This window comes from Zingiber officinale, chromosome 4A, assembly GCF_018446385.1.
Source record: "Zingiber officinale cultivar Zhangliang chromosome 4A, Zo_v1.1, whole genome shotgun sequence".
NCBI classification, from domain to species: Eukaryota; Viridiplantae; Streptophyta; class Magnoliopsida; order Zingiberales; family Zingiberaceae; genus Zingiber; species Zingiber officinale.
The window spans coordinates 132997146-133019255 of NC_055992.1; positions in this window are offsets into that span (position 1 = coordinate 132997146).

Genomic DNA, 22110 nt, shown 5'->3' on the forward strand with positions numbered 1-22110 from the left:
AGAAAACTTTCCTTTTTAACCATGTTCATGATTTAAAAGAGAGGTTAAAAATTAAATATTCTCTTTTATAAGTTTCTACAAGAGATTAAGAAAAGATTTGATATCTTTCCTTATTTGTAGATTAAAAGAGATTTTAATTTTTAGAGATAACTTTTTTTTTATTCACATGTTTAAAAGAAAGATTTTAATTTATTAAATTTCCTTTTTATAAATCAATCATGAAGGGATTAAATTATTGGAAAAATTTTATAAATTTCTGGAGATAAATTAGGAAGTTTTAATTAATTAAAACTCTCCTTGTTTATAGCTTGTGGTGGTCGGCCATATGAATTGATGAGAAGAAAATTATTTTTAATTAAATAAATTTTCTTTTTTAATGGCAAAAGAATTAAGGAAGTTTTTATTAAATTTTCCTTATTTGCCAAGACCAATGATTATAAAAGAGGGGGTAGAGGAGGCTTCATGGTGAACAACTCTATTATTCTTTTCCTCCCTCTCTTCCTTGATGGCTGGCCTCTTCCTCTTCTCTCTTCTCCTTCTTGTGGTCGAACCATCTTGTTCTCTTGGAGTCCTTGTGGTGGCCGGATCTAGCTTGGAGAAAAGGAGAGAAAGGAGGCTTCGCTATTGCATCCCTTGGAGCTTGGTGGTGGTAGCCGAACCTCATCCTTTCTTGGAGTCATGTGGTGGCCGAACCTTGCAAAGAAGAAGAAGGTACCTTGGTGGTTCTCGTCTCGGAAGATCGTTGCCCACACAACGTCCGGGATTATAAGAGGAATACGGTAGAAGATCAAGAGGTCATTATCTACTAAGTAAGGTATAACTAATATAGTTTTCCGCATCATGTTAGTTTTATCTCCATGTAAAAATACCAAATACAAGAGGCATGCGATTCTAGTATTTCGAATTAGTTTTCGATGTTGTGTTCTTTTGTTTTTCTTTTCCTTGTGATTTGATTGTTCTTTTCGGTTGACCTAAAGTTATTTAAGGAAATTAAATATTAGCTTTCCTTAAAAGGCTTTGTCTAGGCGGTGGTGGTTGTTCTCATATCCAAGAAGACCATGTGCCCCGCCATGCAGTCCTGGAAGCCAATTTTAGAAATTAATATTTAATGGAATTAATAACCTAGGTGATTTGGATCAAACGTGTTAAGTTCCGCAGGAGATCCAAGTCTAAACCTAAAAGAACAAAAAAATTAAACTTTGGATCAAACGTGTTAAGTTCCACAGGCGATCCAAGTTTAATTTAAAAGAACACATGGTAGCTAGGAAAATGTTCAGACCTTTGTACAAAATTTTTGTACAGTGGAACCATTAGATTTTCCGAGTAGCAACCAACACCTCCAACGCGTCCTATATGGTAGCTAGTTCGGCGTCTTTTGTCGAAATCTGGTCTTGCATTGTAGCTTTCTCCGCCTACCAGCTCTCCCACTCGGCGGTCAGGACTTCTTCAGTATCCTTCAATTTCTGGGCTAGAACCCAGGCTTTCTTGTTTTCCAGCTCCAAGTCTTCAATGGCTCGGAGTTTCCTTATGTTGGCCGAGTGGATCTTCGCCTCGAAGGTGCTAACCTGTTTATTCAACCGAGTCAATTGAGTGGCCTGCTCTGTGCTCTTACCCCTTTTGACCTCTAGCAACTCGGTGAACTTCTGCAAATCTACCTTTAGTTGCGCTGATTCAACGGTCAACTGCTCCAGGTGCTCTGTAGAGACTGCGGACTGACTGCTCAAGCACGCAGTTACTGGACTTCGTGCTCCAGAAAGACAAGCCTTTGGCACATGACTAGGTTTTCGATCCAATACTACAAAAGCTAGGGGTTAATAAAAGCAGAGCAAATAATAGACAAGGCAAGTTACTTAGCCTAGTGGTCATCTGGGTATGGCTGTTGGCAAGCTCTCCTGGGGAAACGATCGCCGCACGGGAACGGGCATCGGCCCACACTTGTGCCAACGACCCTTGGATCCTGATCTGGTGCTCGAGAGTGTGGTCCTTGGCATCGGTCGAGCAACCGAATTCTTCAGTGGCCAAATGTATAACAGTCGATATCTGCCTCTAGCCGCTCAACCTGGACAGCTCAGAAGTGGTCTTTCCTTTGGATCTTGGAAGAGGATCCGGCCGGATCGAAGACACCTTAACAACCAGTATAGGAGAGGTAGGGGGCAAGTATGCGACCGAGGGTGCACATATTGTCCCCGCTGGTAGTCCCAACAGAGAGGGAGTCTGATCGGAGGAGACAGAAGTTGGGAGCGTGTCTCCGGTTGCCTCGTGCAGAGCAGGGGCAGAGGCCTCGCCCCGCTCGGAGGACGGGCGCGAGCTGGCTGGGACCAGGATCTGCCAAGCGGAAGTAGCAGAACCAGATGGCGCCTCTTGCGTCGGATCAAGGGCTCACCAGAGGTGGACGACTCCGAGGCAACAACGATGGGTGTGGGTGATGGCTGCTCCGAGAGAGGATCGACCGCGGAAGTGGCCGCCCCCACTGGCCGCTGTCCGACTTGCCTCGTCTTCACTAGCCATTGCTCCCACCTCGCCCACCTTGCTAAGCAGGTCCTCTTGAGAGTCGACCGGCTGCAAACTGAGGTTCTCCAGCTCGGCCACGGTTGCAGCGTTTATCTCTGCATCTGCAAGTTTGGACTTGTCGGCCAGACGTGCACGCAACATGATGCGAGCTGTAAAAGAAGAAGAAAAATCAGTTAGATTCAAAGGTTGGGAGAAGAAAGAGCATACCTAGATTGGTCAGAAGCTTCGTGCGGATCGGGCTCAAGCCGGATACATAAAGGACGCCCTCCAATAGCAACTTGTGAATATGGTACTTCTGACCGGCCAAACTTGAGACTGCCTAGAGGAAGTCCGATCGACTTTTGTATTTTCGGAGTGTGGGCGGGTTTGCTACTTCTAGCTGCCAGCTGGTCGGGAAATCTGGCCGCTCGGGAAAGTGAATGAAGAAGTAGTAGTCTCTCCAATGCTTGTTGAAGGATGTCATCTTATCGAAGAAGACTAAGCTCACTCGGGCTTAGAAGAGAAAAGTCCTCGGCTCGGACAATTTTAGATAATAGAAATAATAGAAAAGCCAAGGAGTCATAGGAATGTCGTACAAGCGAAACAAGACGACAACCCTGCACAGCAGTCGAAAGGAGTTCAACACCAACTGATTAAGAGAGATACGAAAATATTTATAGACTGTGGAAAAAAAGGGTGGATAGGGAACAGCAGACCAGCGGTGAATTGGTTGCTAAAAAACCAGACAAAACCTGGTGGTGGCTCATGTGGTCGATCGAAAGCAAAAGGAAGAACGATTTGATTCCCGGATGGGAATTCGTATGCAACTTTCAAACTCTCAGCATCGTCCCCGTCGAACCTAGACTCGGTGGAGATATACCAGAGCCCAAGGACGGAGACGGGAGGCTGTGAGGAGCTCACCATCGGGAACGAAGAGGTTGATGAAAAGACAACAGAGGGATTTGATTGAAAGGACGAGAAAACTTACGGAGAGGATCGCCGGAGAAGGAGAGGAAGCAGAGCATCACAGGGAAGTTCGAAGATGAAAACACACGAAGCGAGGGAGACTGCGATGCACACGAGGTTTATAAACCTCGTGGTCGAGCACCGAGAGTCGTTTAATCCAGGGTTACGCAAAACTAGGAGTAGATCCAGCCGTCAAATTTGAAGGACCAAAGGTCACATCGCCAACGGATATCTATCTGTTACGTCAAAGGTCTATCCTATCAAAAATGAAGTCGGACGACGTGATCTCTCGAGTCGATCAGAGACTAGGGAATGAGCATAGTCCGATCGGACATGGAAGTCGTCGTAAACACAACTTGTCCAAATTAGTAGAAGCCGTCAATTTGGGTTGGAATTGGATTGGCTCGTCCCTCCAAATAATTTAAGTGGGTTAAGTCCACTACCCATATAGGTCGGCCCGCAATGGGCTTGGGTTAACCAACAAATTGAGAAACACATATAAATCAAGTTTTATACTAATTTATTATTTTTTTATTACAATTTGAAAATAAAATTAATACTTTTCATCGTATATGAGTACTTATTTATATCTATTTACATTTAAAATATTTATTTTTGAATACATTTGATTGATAAAATTTTTCGAAGTAAAATATTGAAGATATAAAACTTTTTTTAATTTTATTTAAAAAATTTTATGAGTCCATAGGTTAGCCCGCCTAATCCCGTAATCCACCTTGAATTGGATTAGATAGAAGATTTTTTAATCTACTAAGATGACGGATCATTCCATCGGCACTGCCAAATTGATGGATCATAACGGACTGACCTGTCCTATCACGGATTGACCTGTCTTATAGCTGGCAGTCCACTCAAGTCTAATCTTTGAATATACAAGGTATTCTTCAAGGTTGAAGAGAAATCACTTCCTCCACTAGGTCAAACATAAGCGAGACATGAGCCAAACCACCAGCCAAGAGATGAGACGTTCCCCTGGGTCATAGTGCCTATCTAACGCTATTCAAAAAGGACGATGATACTCAGCGAGGAGGAAGTAGGAGAAGAAGTAGAAGTTGGCCAACATTATTGCTTGCAAATTGTGATTTGGCAGCGTGCTCCATTTGCAATCTGCCTGTCATTTTCATGGGTCACAGCTGAAAGTGTCTGCGAGGGGAGACCACATTGGCATGCTTCAACTTGTAATGTGTAGGTATAGTGAAGACCAGAAGGGCTCAATGCATCCTCAGAGTGATAACCTTACTTTTAAAGCTAGGCAATGAAACGGATATCTAGAACTTTTCAAGTCACAATGTCAGGAACGAGTTTAAATTACAGGAGGGATCTAAATAAAAAAAAAGTTAGATCAAGCAGAGGAAAAGGATCTAGAAGATTCAAAGCGAGAATTTGTTGTAGTGTTGTGGTCGCAAAACTAGAGGCACAGATGTTTGGCTGTTGCTGCAGTATAGAACTACAGTCATATGACTTTGAATAAGTTACAAAATGCTGACGGCTAATGGTTGCAGTTTAAGAAATGCACTGATAAGGTGACAATGATCATAACTAACACTGAAAAACTACAGTAATCAAAATAAATTTAGAGGCTGTTGAAACTTAACGGAGAGAGAACTTTTGGGCACTTGACAAAAATACTGTGCTCGTCAACAAAAAGTGCCCAAAAGGATCAAGAGCTTGGACAAAGGTTATGGTTTCAACATCTCAAGATTTTTATAATTTGCAATCTTCCTTCCGAAGAGGTAAAATATATTTGCTAAATCCTTTACTAGGGTGGTCAAACTTGTGATAGCTTGTGAAATTACAACACGTTTAACATTATTAATGCTATAACAGACATTTTTATGAATGTTTCATTAGAACTCTCTTTATATGCGCATCTGCATCAATATATTTATATCATAATTATATAATCAAATTATTAGATATATGTATCGACCAAGAGAGTCAGAATTACACAAGACTACTAAGTTCAACAAAGAGTGCCACAATTTATGATACTCGGAAAACACTGATATACCAGTAAAGTATAACAACGAGAGAATTAGAGATCCAATCTAAACTAATAGTGATCCTAAAACTCATCAAGATTTTGCACAAAACAATTTCATTTTTTTTTTTTTCACTGATCTTCAATTCTTGAACAATTATACCAACTTTTCTTTGTTAACAGCCCATAACAGAACAACTCAATTCCGGTACTCATTTCCAGCAATTAACTCTTCTTGCATACAACTACCTATATAGTTGCAAAATTTCATCTCCGAGTGCTCATAATTCATCCTTATGCTCCCATACAGAATTGAGGAGTGTGTGGCATTCCATTAGCCGTAAACAATCACTAGAAATCATCCATCATTCAGTCATAAATTTCCAAGAATAAAGTGACTGCTAGTAAACAAAATATTCACTTCCCAAATCAAAACTTGGTAACCAAATCCTGCAGAAACCCAACTCCCAATTGTTATGTCTTTGTTTACCTCATCATCTCATACACATTCTCTTCCCCCACACTTAATCTTTGACTGTCCCGGCAAAATAACTCATCAAGTCAATCACCAAAATTTTCAAGGAGAAGATGACACAAAAAGTAATATATGAATTCAGAATATTTTGTGGAACATAGAATATACTCTTTATCATCTTAATGCATGCCAATGCTACTATGGTTTCAAAGAGGAGCAAAGCAAATTCTAGAGTTTTAAAATGCATGAGTATCATCACTCTTAAACAAAATCAATACTAGGCTTGAAGTAGTACTAGGGATTTTTTCTAATTCATACTCGACCAACCAAGACAAAATCCACCACCATACTCGGCGGCGGCGGGGTGGAGGGTTTGACGGGATCAGCAGCGGAGGTTGTTGGCGGAGACGACGTCGGGGTCGGCGACGGGGTCAGCGGGGGGACTGTTGACGTCGTCGACGGGGTCGGCGGCGGGGTCGACGACGGACGACGCGGCGGCAGAAGGGTCGCCGAGGGGGTCGTCAGCTTCCGCCGCGTCGTCGGCTGCGTAGGCCGCGGCGGAAGCTGCGTAGGCCGCGGCGGAAGCTGCATAGGCCGAGGCGGAAGCTGCATAGGCCGCCGCTGCAGTTTTGTGGCCGGCGGGACCGTCAGGTACGTAGGCCGCGGCGGTGGTTGAGTAGCTCGCGGCGGCGTTTGAGTAGCTCGCGGCGATGGCTGCGTAGGTCGCGGCGGGTCGGCTGCTGCGATCCATGTTGGTGGACTAGGGTTGGAAGGAATCAAGGAAGGGGTTTGAATAGTTAAGTGGCATAGGGTTTGCAAAGGAATGCAATAATAGAAATTTAAATTGTTTGGTTAATGGATTTGAGGATAATAATTTTGGAATCATATCTCTGTGAGACTTTGAATTGATTCTTATCTCTTACGCGTCTTAATTAAATTAAAGTCATAAAATAAATTAATAAGGTTAATTAAATCCAAATTCTTAAATTAAATTTACAATATATTAATTTTTAAAAACTTTTAAAAATCCTTTTAGAAATTATTTTAAAAACATTTTAATAATTCTTTTTAAATCCTTTTAAAAAATATTTTTAAAACCTTTTTAAAATAATTTTGAAAAAAAAACTTTTAGAAATTATTTTAAACCCCTTTTAAAAAATATTTTAAACCCCTTTTAAAAATTTTTTTAAAATCTTTCAAAATTATTTTTAAAACCTTTAAAAAATCCTTTTAGAAAATTATTTTAAACCTCCTTTAAAATTTATTAAAACACTCAATAAAATACTCAACTAAATACAATAATATGTTTCTGAGTTATTGGGAATAGTAAATAAAAAATAATTATAAAATATCATAGAAGTAATTTTGGAGACAAAATGTATAGAAATTTTATAGAAATATTATTATTTGCTTTAATGGTAAATTTGGTATTTGTTGCATTTGTATTTACAACTCTTTGACAAACCAAACAAATCAAATAACAACATTGAAATGATTAAACTCAAACTCATTCTCATTCTAGTCTACTATCAAATCTATTCTTATTCTTATTTCTACACTCAAACTAAACGTCACATTAATTTTATTTTTTGAATATGGTACAGGTAGATATTGAAGTAAAGAACAACATAAAAATAATAGAGAAAAACAAAATCGAATGTGATGTGACAAAATTATGTGGCTCTCATGTGTTTCGCGTGATTAAAGTTCGTATTGAGTTGATGACTCCCAAATAGTCAACTTAGTCTAAACGAGACTTAAGTTTGACTCGACTCTTTGATTCAGTTTTGGGTCTCAACAACCTCTTCCAGTCTTAGCTCCTAGCCTTGACACAGACAGCAGCCTCTCTCTCGGCTCCCGACCTCAATACAGGTTTCTACCTTGGGTCTCAGCAACTTCTCTTAGTCTCATCTCTTGATCCCAATGCAGCCATTCGCCCTAGTTTGGTCTTAGATTTCAACAACCTCTCCTTGTCTCAAGACCATGTTTCAAGTCTATGTCTTAGGATCACGTCTCAAGATCATGTCTTAGGATCACGTATCAAGATCATTTCTTAGGATCATATCTCAAGTACATGTCTCAGAATCATGTCTCAAGCTAAGACCACCCTGACATCTCTCGATTCCGACAACCGACACTATCTATCCTCAAGGCCACTTCCCATTGACTTCTCCCTTTCTTAACCTCAAAACGAGCCTACACTCTATACTTTTGGAACCCAAGTTAGTTTTGATGTGATTAATCAGGTTAAGTTAGGCTCTATATAATTGATCCTTGTGTCTAATTATGCAGGAGCTTAGGAACACAAGAAGTCGAGCGGAAGACGCAACTAGCGAGAAGGATAGCACAGGAAGCGAGTCAACGGTCTCGCCATCTCGGTGCATCCAAGGGATGAGGTGCTGCTAAAGAGTACGCCTGTAGACGAAAAGGGCGCGCGTGGAGGACCAAGGGACGAGAAGCTAGAGAGAAAGGCTATCGAAGAGAAGGTCGGAAGATGGGTCCAAGTGAGTCTAATTCCGGATGACCGAAATCACCCAAGCGATTAGAGCATCGGAAGAATAAACAGAGTCATTTTGCTACTACCAGACGCCTAGATTGGGTCTAGGTGTCTGGACTCTAGGCGCCCCGCCTGGGATGAACGACCCAGGCGCCTTCATTTCCTTGGAGGTGCCTTAGCACCTTCATTTCATTTCCTTGAGGCGCCCTAGCGCCTCTTGTGGGAGGTGCCTCCTGTTGGGATCTTAGATGGCTAGAGGGGGGGTGAATAGCCTCTTAAAAACTTAAACACAAATTTCTACAAAGAAATTTGTTAGCACATCGGAATTATGAAACTAAAACAAAGAGGAAACAAGCACACTAACACACGGATTTACGAGGTTCGGGGATAACTTGCCCCTACTCCTCGGCGTGTCCGTAAGGTGGATGACCCCTTGATCTTCGGTAGATCACACCCCGGATAAATTCCGGCTAAAGATCCTCCTTCTCGGTGGAGTGACCTCTCCACAAAGTCTCAAGAAATATATATGTTAAAGCACAAGACTTACAGAGCTCGGTGGCAAAGAAGAATGAACTAATGCTTACAACCACGCGAGGATCAGTGGAAACAGAGAACTCACAGACAGCAGTTTCTCACCCGAGAGCTCAAGAACTTAGCACACCTCAACAATCAACAGAACGTTTTGTTTTTTTTCACTTTCTTGCTTTCTTGTTGTTTTTTCCTCTCGCTTTTTACTGCTTCTTAAGCCCCTGTTCTCCGTTGTCACGGATCGTGGTCAAACTGCACAAAATCATCGCTGCAGTCAATCCCTCTTCCTCCTTACCTGGTTCTCTGAACTCACACCAATGAAATCACAGTCTTCACTGGTGTCTTCTGAGCTCGAACCAATCACCAGGAGACAAGCGGATCGCAGCCAGATCACACCAGTAGTCGTTGATGCTTCAAATGCACCATGCGCCGCGAATCACAGCAAAAAGGTCATTTGTCGTATTCCTCTTATGGACTTAATTTGAAATTAGGCTTGGAATGATACCTGTGATCCTGCAAACTCAAAAGCTAACTGCACAGAGGATTATATCACATGAATCAGCCAGATCAAATGCAGTGGAGGAATCGCAGAAACAGCGAACAAATCTGATTGTGTGTGGATCGGTCACCAGACCGATCCATGGACCGATCAGGACATATCCTGATCGGTCATAGCTTGTCGATCGGTCGTGAGACCGATCGATCGCAGTGGATCGGCCGACCGATCCCCCTTCTTTCTTCGAATATCATCTCCTGATCGGTCTCCAAGACCGATCGATTGCACTCGAGTGCTCGAGTGTTTCCTGATCGGTCTACAGACCGATCAGATTGCACTCAGTATGCTACTGAGTGTTTCCTGATCGGTCTACAGACCGATCAGATTACACTCAGTGTGCTACTGAGTGATCCATGGAAACTTTAGTTTCACTGGATCGGTCTGCCGACCGATCCACTGTCTTATGTGTCACCAGATCGGTCTGCCGACCGATCCAATGTACCATGGAATGTCCACTTAGGTCCCTTTCTGACCTAATCCGGAGAACAAACTACCGAGCCCTCTCCGACTTCGTCCGGTCCAGAGAACGAGCTACCGAGCCCTCTCCGACTTCGTCAGGTCCAGAGAACGAGCTACCGAGCCCTCTCTGACCTAGTCCGGAGAACGAGCTACCGAGCCCTCTCCGACTTCGTCCGGTCCAGAGAACGAGCTACCGAGCCCTCTCCGACCTAGTCCGGAGAACGAGCTACCGAGCCCTCTCCGACTTCGTCCGGTCCAGAGAACGAGCTACCGAGCCCTCTCCGACCTAGTCCGGAGAACGAGCTACCGAGCCCTCTCTGACTTAGTCCTGAGAACGAGCTCTCTCCGACTTCGCGTGCCAAGTTTCCAACTTAGACTTTTCCCTTCCACTTGATCAACCTTGATCATTAATCAAACCGAGTTTAATTAACATCTGATACAAACTTAAATCCGTGTCAACATCAAAACAACAGCCAGGTCAGACTGTATCAACAATCTCCCCCTTTTTGTTGTTTGACAACACGATTTAAGTTTAGATCAGAAATGTTCTTATTTTCATAATTTTAGGGGAATCAAGATCCTCCCCCTAAGATGGATACACCACTAAATCAATAACGGGAATCAAGATCCTTCCCGTTATCTTCTCCCCTAAAATCAAGCCTTCATACATCTCTAAACTTAGGTATCCTCTCCCCCTTTGTCAAACACCAAAAAGGTGCAAATGAGGTGACAAAACTCAAAAGGCTTCCCCTTAACCCATACTGTCTTTTTCTTAATGCACCTAGAGTTCCCTCTAAGTGTATTATATGACAGTAAGAAAGAGATAAGATACAATCAAGTCATGGCATAGGAACAGCATATTAATATGAACTGAAGCATAAGAAAAAGCAAGAAATAGACAAATGAATAGCAAAAATATATGAGTAGCATAAGTATCCAGGTCAGACAAAGATATCCAACAAATAGTATCCAACACAGACAGGCAAAGTGACACACAGAATGTATCAATCAATATCCTCAACAGGAGGAACCTCATCATCATCTGCGGGAGGCACGTAACCCTGAGGCGGCATGCTGGAGCTCGAAGGTGGATGACCCGAGAAATGCTGCGGAGGTGGGTAGTTGGCTAACTGCGTAAGTCATCGTAGCGCTGGTCGATCCGAACACGCAGTCCATGGAGCTCAGCAGACAGCAGCTCATCGTGCTGATCGAAGCGGCTCTCTAGCTCAGCGATCTGCCAGCGCAGATCAGGATCGGCCTCATCAGCAGCAGGAGGAGGAGCAGCAACCTGTCGAGGAAGTGCCCGTGGTAACTCTCCCAGACCTCTCCCATCCTTCCACCGAACAGCCCCATTCTGTCCCAAGATACCGGACTTGGAAAACGCCCGTTTCCCAAGTCGGCAATCCTGTCTGACCATCTTCACTATCCTACCCTTAGACACATCTATCAGAAGGGTCTCGAGCCAATCTGTAATTATATGCCCATAAGGCATATAAATAGTGGAGCTGCTAGGCTGAGTATATGAGATGATCGAAGAATAGATGCTCGACATGATATCAAAATCGAGACGCCGACGCAACCCATAAAGCATCAAACAATGATAGGGTCGGATCTCTGCTAGAGGTTTGGATGTGATTGGAAAAAGATAGTTTGTGACTATCTTAAAGAGAATATAGTCAGGAGGAGATAGTCTCAGAGCCGCAAAAGTAGGAAACTCGACATCCAGCTCATCCAGTCCATCTGGTCTAGGATGACCGAAGAAGTACTCATAGATGGAATCAGGTGAGACATCAAATGGAGAAGGTAAAGGATGGGGTAAATCAGGATAAATGGAAAAAGGATCTCCTGAACACATTCGGCAACCTAGATACCCAAAGAATTCTACGATGGAGAAATCGATAGTCCTTTTAGCAACTTTGGTTCTATAAGCACCATCACTGGCCTGATAAAGATTGTTGTAGAATTCAGATACTAGGTCATAGTTGATGTCCCTTTCTAGGTAGACTAACGAGTCAAGTTTATAATAAGCCAGGGTTTCGGATACAGAGGGACAAAACTCATCCATGTACTTTCGATCCACAGATCGACATGGGAGTAGCTTGAATGTCCTCTGTTGAAACGCTTGTTCAAATTGTCGGTTCGGGAATCTCGAAGAAGAAGAAGGTTGAGGTCGGGAGGGTGCCTGGGACTTGGATTTCTCAGCAGATGACTTAGACGTACCCTCACTGGCTGATTTCTTCTTAAATAGGTCAAAAATGGGACATGGTCGGGGCAAATGGGAGTCCACGGGAGCCACAGAGTCGAGAACCGAGACAACACACAGAGATACATTGTGAAAAGAAGCTCAAATGCCAAAAATGAACAGATTTCGGGGAGAAAGGAAGTTACCTGGGCGCCATTTGAGGCTTTCGGAGAAGATGGAGAGAAGAGTCGGGACTGAGGAGTGGTTCGGCTAGGGTTTTCGGCGTGAAATGAGAGGATGAAGGATTGGGGGAAGTTAAAGAGGATGATCATATCATAGGATCGGACGGCTGTCCGAACAGGAGAAATCCTGACCGATCAGGGAACTTCCTGATCGGTCAGGGAGTGTCCTGATCTGTCGTGGAGACCGATCAGGGAACCTCCCGATCGGTCCCCGGACCGATCAGAGGTCGATCAGTAGCTAGTAATACGTGCCAGAACCCCTGATCGGTCTGCAGACCGATCAGATATCGAACAGAAACTCTCCTGATCGGTCCCTGGACCGATCAGTGTCTGATAATCAGTGATTTCAGTCTCTGAAATTCGTATCGAAAGCTCTGAAACTTGGTTCAACAACTTCCAAGTTCAGAACCTAGGATCTGAAGAGCCCACAGATTATATTCAGTGATACCAATGAATATTTCCTAATGATGAGCACTAATGATTTTGAGTTATTTAGGGCTCGAAAGTTTCAGACACTTCATAACAAATGTGTTGAATCTCAAAGTTTCAAAACCAGAGAAGTTTGTTTTGTTTGTTTGCTGAAACTATGATCTATAGTGAACCAAGGTAATAAATCTGTCTCAGGCCATCGGTTCAAAATATATCCTTGCTATGAGTAGTCACAAGTTTGTCAAAATATGTCAAGATTTCTTCACCAACTTGTCCTATTTTCAATCAAAATCAGGAAGGTATCAATCAAGGGTCTCAATCAACACATCAACAAGGTTAGATGATTTCTAGACACAGGTCCAACCATGATTCCTTGGTTAGAATATATGAGTAAGATCTAGGAGCCAAATACACATGAATTATGTAATGGCCTTCCCCATACTCAATTTATGTCTCTTCAACCTAATTATTCAAGGGATGCATGATACATTTTGAATAATGTGGTTGATCCTAGCATCTCACCCCATATTTAGCAAACAAAAACAATTTGTTAAACCTTATAGTTTGTGTGAGATGTCCCCAAGTTGCCCAAATTAATTTCCCAATTTCTCTTGTAGTTTTAGTTGTCCTTATTGATCATGATAAAATCCTAATGGCCTATTGAGCCAAACACATCCCCAATTCTCTCCTTAAATGACTAAATTCATTTTCCGGAAGGGGTTTGGTGAAAATGTCGGCTAAGTTTGACTTTGACTCAACATATGTGAGTGCAATGTCTCCCCTAGCTACGTGATCTCTAATGAAGTGATGACGCACTTCAATGTGTTTGGTCCTTGAATGATGGACTGGATTTTTCGTTAGGTTTATTGTGCTAATGTTGTCACACAACACTTGCACTCCTTTATATGAAAGTCCATAATCTTCTAGAGTGTGAATCATCCACAACAATTGTGATACACTCTCTCCCATGGCAATGTATTCAGCCTCGGTCGTGGAGAGAGCAACACAATGTTGCTTTCGACTTGACCAACTAATCAACGATGAACCTAAAAATTGGCAACCCCCACTAGTGCTTTTCCGATCCAATTTGCATCCAGCATAATCGGAATCGGTATAGCCTATCAAATCAAAAGACTCCGTACGAGGGTACCACAGTCCTACTCTAATTGTGCCCTTGAGATATCTTAGAATTCTCTTAACCGCAGTTAAATGAGATTCCTTGGCATAAACTTGATATCTAGCGCACATGCCCACAGCAAAAAGTATGTCCGGTCGACTAGCTGTGAGATATAGAAGACTACCGATCATGCTTCTATATTGCGTTAGATCAACTGATTTCCCACTCTCATCATTGTCAAGACGAGTGTTTGTCGCCATTGGAGTGGATACTTCCTTAGAGTCACTCATTTTGAATTTTCTGAGCATCTCTTGAGTGTATTTCGTCTGATGGACATAAATTCCATCTCGAGTTTGTTTGATTTCAAGTCCAAGGAAGAATGTCAATTCTCCTACTAGACTCATCTCAAACTCACTTTTCATGTGAGAAATAAATTCATTCAAATAGCCCTTGTTATTTGAGCCACAAATTATGTCATCGACATACACTTGGGCTACAAAAATGTTTTCACCATCTCTACGTAGAAATAGTGTTGGGTCTATTTGGCCTCTTACAAAATCCTTTTCTAGTAAATATGTTGACAACCTTTCGTACCAAGCTCGTGGTGCTTGTTTAAGCCCATAAAGTGCTTTCTTGAGCTTGTACACGTGGTTTGGAGCTTCGGTATTCATAAACCCCGGTGGTTGTTCAACATAGACTTCTTCTTTAATAAAGCCATTTAAGAAGACAGATTTAACATCCATTTGATAGAGCTTGAAACCTCTATGTGCAGCAAAAGCTAGCATCAAACAAATGGACTCTAATCGGGCCACGGGAGCATAGGTCTCATCATAATCGAGACCTTCGACTTGACTATAGCCCTTGGCTACAAGTCTTGCCTTGTTTCTTACAACTTCTCCCTTTTGATTTAACTTATTTTTGAAGACCCATTTAGTTCCAATAATGGTGGTCTTCTTAGGTCTAGGAACTAAGTCCCACACTTGGCTCCTTTCAAATTGACCTAACTCATCTTGCATAGCTATGATCCAATCAGGATCGCGCAATGCCTCATCAACTAATTTTGGTTCAATCTCTGAAATCAATGCGACTTCATTAGACTCATTTCTAAAGAATGACCTAGTCCTAATCCCTTGTTGGATGTCTCCCACAATTTGGTCTTGGGGATGACTAGTGGCTATCCTAGATTGTCTTGGTGTTGGTGGTGCCTCATGAATGGTTTCACTAGGCACAGGCAATAACTCAATATCAGGCAAAGGATCAGATTGAGTTCTTTGTTGCATTTGCTCATCATCATCAGAGTCAACTTCGACTCTTTCTATGTTTTGATCATTCAAACTTAGCCTTCTAAGTTCAAATTGAATTTCTCCTACATCCCTTGATTGATCATTTAAGTTAGGGATTTCTTCAAAAGCTACATCAGAGGACTCTTCAATCAATTTAGTCCTTTTATTGTAGACTCGATAGGCTTTGTTGGTGAGCGAGTACCCGACCAGTATCCCTTCATCAGCCTTGGCCGAAAATTTCCCAAGATGGTCCTTGGTGTTCAAAATAAACACCTTATAACCAAACACCCTAAGATGTTTAATTGTAGGGGGTTTTCCAAACCAAAATTCATGGGGAGTCTTTCCTAAAAATCTATGTATCAGGATTCGATTTTGCACATAGCAAGCTGTATTTACAGCTTCAGCCCATAAGTAACTCGGTAGTGAGTACTCATTGAGCATACTTCGTGCAGCCTCTTGTAAGACTCGATTCTTTCTCTCCACAACCCCATTTTGCTGTGGGGTCCTTGGAGTAGAGAACTCATGCCTATATCCCTTTTCTTGACAGAATTCTAAAAACCTATTATTTTGAAATTCCCCACCATGATCACTTCTAATGGTTTTAATTGTTGTTGATTTTTCATTTTCAGTTCTTCTACAAAAGGAAATAAAAACATCTATGGTTTGATCCTTAGTTTTCAAAAAGAAGGTCCATGTATACCTAGTAAAGTCATCAATAATCACAAAACAGTATCTACTTCCATTTAATGAAATAACACTACTGCAATCAAACAAATCCATATGTAATAAGTCTAAGACAGTAGTTGTACTTACAGCGCTTTTACCTTTATGAGGCGCTTTAGTTTGCTTACCCTTCTGACATGCATCACACAATTTGGTCTTTTGGTACTTGATGCTTGGTAAGCCTCGCACTAACCCTTTGTTGACCAGCTTCCGGATATTCTTCATGTTCACATGAGCCAACCTCCTATGCCAAAGCCACGATTCTTCTTCTTTTGACATGAAACACTTAGCAAGAGAATTAGTAGCACTTTTAAAAGAAACTTGATAAATGTTATCTACCCTTGTGCCTACTAGTACCGTGTCAAGTGTGTCAATGTTTTTAACTAGACATTGACTCGAATGAAACTCAATTGTGTAACCCGTATCACACAATTGACTGACACTTAGGAGATTAAAAGTCATCCCCTTGACTAGAAGGACATTCTTGATTTGGAGATATTCGGATATATGAATGTCTCCAACCCCTATAACCTTAAGGCTACCATTATTACCAAAGGACACATTACCTCTATTTTTATTTTGAATGGTAGAAAATAGTGACTTGTCCCCGGTCATGTGCTTGGAGCATCCACTATCAACAAACCAAGTTGATAGACGCTCCCCCTTTACCAATGCCTACAAGACACGAAAGATAGATGTTTTAGGTACCCAAATCTTGGGACCTAATGCATCTACAATGAAAGACTTAGGCACCCATGCCTTTGTTACCTTCTTCCTAGTCTCATGAACCCTAGAAACATGCGATCTATGAAATTGGGTTCTTGACACTAAAGAAATAAAGCTAGACTCCTTAGGTTGGTATCCTAATCCAGCCTTGTTGTAGACCGCCCTTTGGGCATTTAGAATCATGTCTAGGGTCTTAGAGCTAGTTGAGAATTTTTCAAGCATTTTCTTGAGTTTCTCAACCTCACCCTTCAAGGCCTTGTTCTCATCCTCAAGGACCTCTAGATGTAGGTCATCAACCTCATCTTCCCTAAGGGCCCTCAAGTTTTCTACTTCTTCTTTTAATGATTTATTTTCTGTTTTTGATTTTTGAAGCAAGGTAGACAAATGTGTAATAGTCTTATAACATTTTTCTAAGTGAGAAGAGGTTACCTCTTCATCATCCGAAGATGATGAAGCCGCGGCTGAAGTGCTTGAGTCATCACTCTCGGACTCGAACTCCTCCCTTGCCATGAGTGCCAATTGCCGAGTACTCTTCTCCTTCTTCTCTTCCTCCTCCGAAGAGCTTGAGGAAGATTCATCCCAAGTGGCCTTGAGAGCTTTCTTCTTCTTGGCTCTTTCCTCCTTCTTTTTGGCCCGTTCCTCCTTCTTGAGTTTTGGACACTCACTCCGGTAGTGACCTTTCTTGCTACACTCATAACATGTAACATTAGTCTTATCGATATTTTGATCATTAGGTTTACCTTTTCCTTTGTATCTTCGGCTTCTTCTCATGATCCTCCTCACGAAGTTGGCCATCTCACTTAATGATGATCCGCCTTCATCATCAGACTTGGAGGAGGATGTAGATGAAGAAATCTCTTTCTCCTTCTTCTTTTCCCTCTTTCTTCTTCCATCCTTGTTCTTTGGTCCTGCAACTAAGGCAATACCTTTCTCTCTTTGACCTTTGTTAGCAAGTTCATGAAGTTCCATTTCACAAAAGAATTCGTCTAATTTAACAATGGAAAGATCCTTGGAAACCTTGTATGCATCTACCATAGATGACCACAAGGCATTCCTTGGAAAGGCTTTAAGAGCGTACCTTACTAGATCGCGATTCTCCACGCGTTCATCCACGGAATGTAGACCATTGATGATTTCCTTGAACCTCCCATGTAGTTCACTTACCGTTTCGTTTTCCTTCATGGTGAGATTTTGTAGTTGATTCAAGAATAGGTCCCTCTTGGCTATCCGAGAATCTCGAGTTCCTTCTTGGAGCTCGATAAGCTTGTTCCATAAATCTTTTGCACTCGAGAATGGACCTACCTTGACGAGTTGGTCCTTGGCAATCCCACATTGTAAGGTGACTACCGCCTTGGCATCGGCTTGCCCTTTACGAGTTTGTTCGGTAGACCACCTCGAGAAGTCGAGTTCCTTACCTTCTTCGTCCTTTGGAGGCGTAAATCCTTCCTTTACAGAAAACCACATGGAGATATCAGTTTTGAGATAATACTCCATGCGACTCTTCCAATATTGGAAATCTTCTCCATCGAAGAAGGGTGGTCTGTTGGTGCTGAATCCTTCCTTCATGGCCATCTTCTTGCTCCTTAGGATGTTAGTCCAGATGAAGAGCACCAGGCTCTGATACCACTTGTTGGGATCTTAGATGGCTAGAGGGGGGGTGAATAGCCTCTTAAAAACTTAAACACAAATTTCTACAAAGAAACTTGTTAGCACAGCGGAATTAGGAAACTAAAACAAAGAGGAAACAAGCACACTAACACACGGATTTACGAGGTTCGGGGATAACTTGCCCCTACTCCTCGGCGTGTCCGTAAGGTGGACGACCCCTTGATCTTCGGTAGATCACACCCCGGATAAATTCCAGCTAAAGATCCTTCTTCTCGGTGGAGTGACCTCTCCACAAAGTCTCAAGAAATATATATGTTAAAGCACAAGACTTACAGAGCTCGGTGGCAAAGAAGAATGAACTAAAACTTACAACCACGCGAGGATCAGTGGAAATAGAGAACTCACAGACAACAGTTTCTCACCCGAGAGCTCAAGAACTTAGCACACCTCAACGATCAACAGAACGTTTTGTTTTTTTTCACTTTCTTGCTTTCTTGTTGTTCTTTCCTCTCGCTTTTTACTGCTTCTTAAGCCCCTGTTCTCCGCTGTCACGGATCGTGGTCAAACTGCACAGAATCATCGCTGCAGCCAATCCCTCTTCCTCCTTATCTGGTTCTCTGAACTCACACCAATGAAATCACAGTCTTCACTGGTGTCTTCTGAGCTCGAACCAATCACCAGGAGTCAAGCGGATCGCAGCCAGATCACACCAGTAGCCGTTGATGCTTCAAATGCACCATGCGCCGCGAATCACAGCAGAAAGGTCATTTGTCGTATTCCTCTTATGGACTTAATTTGAAATTAGGCTTGGAATGATACCTGTGATCCTGCAAACTCAAAAGCTAACAGCACAGAGGATTATATCACATGAATCAGGCAGATCAAATGCAGTGGAGGAATCGCAGAAACAGCGAACAAATCTGATTGTGTGTGGATCGGTCACGATCGATCCATGGACCGATCGGACATATCCGATCGGTCGCGTCTCGATCGGTGGAGACCGATCGACGCAGTGGATCGGTCGGCGCACCGATCCCTGCGTTCTTTCTTCGCAATATCATCTCCGATCGGTCTCCAATCGATCGATTGCACTCGATGTGCTCGGTGTTTCTGATCGGTCTGCCGATCAGATTGCACTCGATGCTATCGAGTGTTTCCGATCGGTCTGACCGATCAGATTACAGTGCTACCGAGTGATCCATGGAAACTTTAGTTTCCTGGATCGATCTGCCGACCGATCCATCCACACACCGGTCTGCCGACCGATCCAATGTACCATGGAATGTCCACTTAGGTCCCTCTCTGACCTAATCCGGAGAACAAACTACCGAGCCCTCTCCGACTTCGTCCGGTCCAGAGAACGAGCTACCGAGCCCTCTCTGACCTAGTCCGGAGAACGAGCTACCGAGCCCTCTCCGACTTCGTCCGGTCCAGAGAACGAGCTACCGAGCCCTCTCTGACCTAGTCCGGAGAACGAGCTACCGAGCCCTCTCCGACTTCGTCAGGTCCAGAGAACGAGCTACCGAGCCCTCTCTGACCTAGTCCGGAGAACGAGCTACCGAGCCCTCTCCGACTTCGTCCGGTCCAGAGAACGAGCTACCGAGCCCTCTCCGACCTAGTCCGGAGAACGAGCTACCGAGCCCTCTCCAACTTCGTCAGGTCCAGAGAACGAGCTACCGAGCCCTCTCTGACCTAGTCCTGAGAACGAGCTCTCTCCGACTTCGCGTGCCAAGTTTCCAACTTGGACTTTTTCCTTCCACTTGATCAACCTTGATCATTAATCAAACCGAGTTTAATTAACATCTGATACAAACTTAAATCCGTGTCAACATTAAAACAACAGCCAGGTCAGACTGTATCAACACCTCCAACACTTAGAGGCGCCCTGGACCAAGCAAATACTAGCCGTTAGGCTACCGTTCTGAGAGGATAAAATTTTATCCTCTTGGAGGCACCCTGGATCTTTTTGGAGGCACCCTCAAGTAACGATAATATTTTTTCAGGGGCTATAAAAAGATCTCTGGAGCTAGAAAATGAACAACAACTGAACTACAACAACTGTATTCACTTCCTAGTCTTTCTTTTGAGCTGTCAATGTCTGTAAGAGACTACTCTACCTTCAACAAAGGAGATCTTCTAATGGAACACTTTCAAAGTCTTAGATTAACAACCACCTAAATTGTAACTAAGTAAATCGCTTTGCCTCTTCTTTATTAATTATTTAATTTTTAATTATTGCTTAAATTATTCAGGCTGTAGCACTGTAGCAGTGAGTATTTGGATGATTACTCGGGAAATAATGGTTTCCAAAAACACTGCAGCATGATGTAGCATTACTATAACTACTGTAACAGTGAGTATTTCATTCCAAAAATACCATAGCAGTGTTGTAGCTACTGTAGTAGTGAGCATTTGGTTCCAGAAATACTATAGCATTACTATAGCAATGCTGTATTGTAGCATTTTGAGCACTTAGATTGCTCGGGAAATTAGAATGGTTTCCCAAACATTGTAATAATACTATTATTGTAGCATCACTATAACATCTAAGAATGTGATTGCTCAGGAGAATACTCTAGCGACTTGAGATACTCAGGAATAAATCTAGATACCATCAGTAGATATGGTGAGAAATGTTGATTTAGAGTCTCCTACATGAAGTTATTGGTCCGTGTCAATTGGCACAAAGTATGAAACTTTCTAAACCTTTTGAGCAATACTGAGAATATTTTACGATGATAACGGATGACATCCTTGGACTAAAAGGAACTATAGAAACTTACAAGTGCTGGAATAATTCCAATCCTAGTCCTAATACACATAGACGAAGTTATAATTGCATACCAACTAGCATAGACTATGGTGTTGATTTTTAAAATTCAATACCATAGTGGTGCTGGTCTTCAAAAACCATTACCACAATGTCGGATGTAGGTGAAGCATGTGAGAAGTGGTGGCTTGCTCGATGGCGTTCTTAGTTATGGAGAGGAGCACGACGATGAGCTTTTGCATATGAAAAACATGTGTCATTCCTTAAACAACCTATTCGTTCATTAAGATTGAATCGTATCAAATATTCATATCTATTTACATTTTTTATCTAAAATAAATTATGATGTTCATCTCTTTCAAGTTTACAGCTAGAAGAAAAAAATGGAGGCGAGGGGATCGTTGAGTGGTACACTTACTTTCTATTTCTTGGATCTGGCAGACGATATAGCGGTGGTAGCGCTTTTTATTCTTCCCACTAGTCTACTACTATGACGGAGTGGAGGCACTATTGTAGAACCTTGTCAACGTGCACCTCTCCGCAGCTTAGAATACCATCAAGCAGGCCGCCACTTCTCACATACTTCACCCATAACCAACATTATGGTGTTGGTTTCTGAAGACCAACACCATAGTCTGAGCTAGTTGGCACACACTGATAATTTCACCTACGTGCATTAGGACTAGGATTAGACACCATATATACTATCTACACACTCCACATTTCCATCTAATTGTAAAATTTCGAAAATCGAAGTCGTCTAGATTAACTCATTGATAGACGTAGAGAACTCTTATTGGACGTATTTCAATTCCTATAGGTTTTTAAAGTTCCCTTGAGTCCAAGGGTGTCCTCCATAATCATCGTAAACGATTCTCAACATTGCTTAAAAGGCTTAGAAAGTTCCAGACTTCGTGTCAATTGGCACGTGCCTATAACTTCATATTGAAGACTAATAACTAAGATTTCTCACCATATCTACCTTCTACACACTCTACACTTTCATCTCATTACAAAAATTCATAAATTCAAATCATCTAGGTCTATCAATGTATGT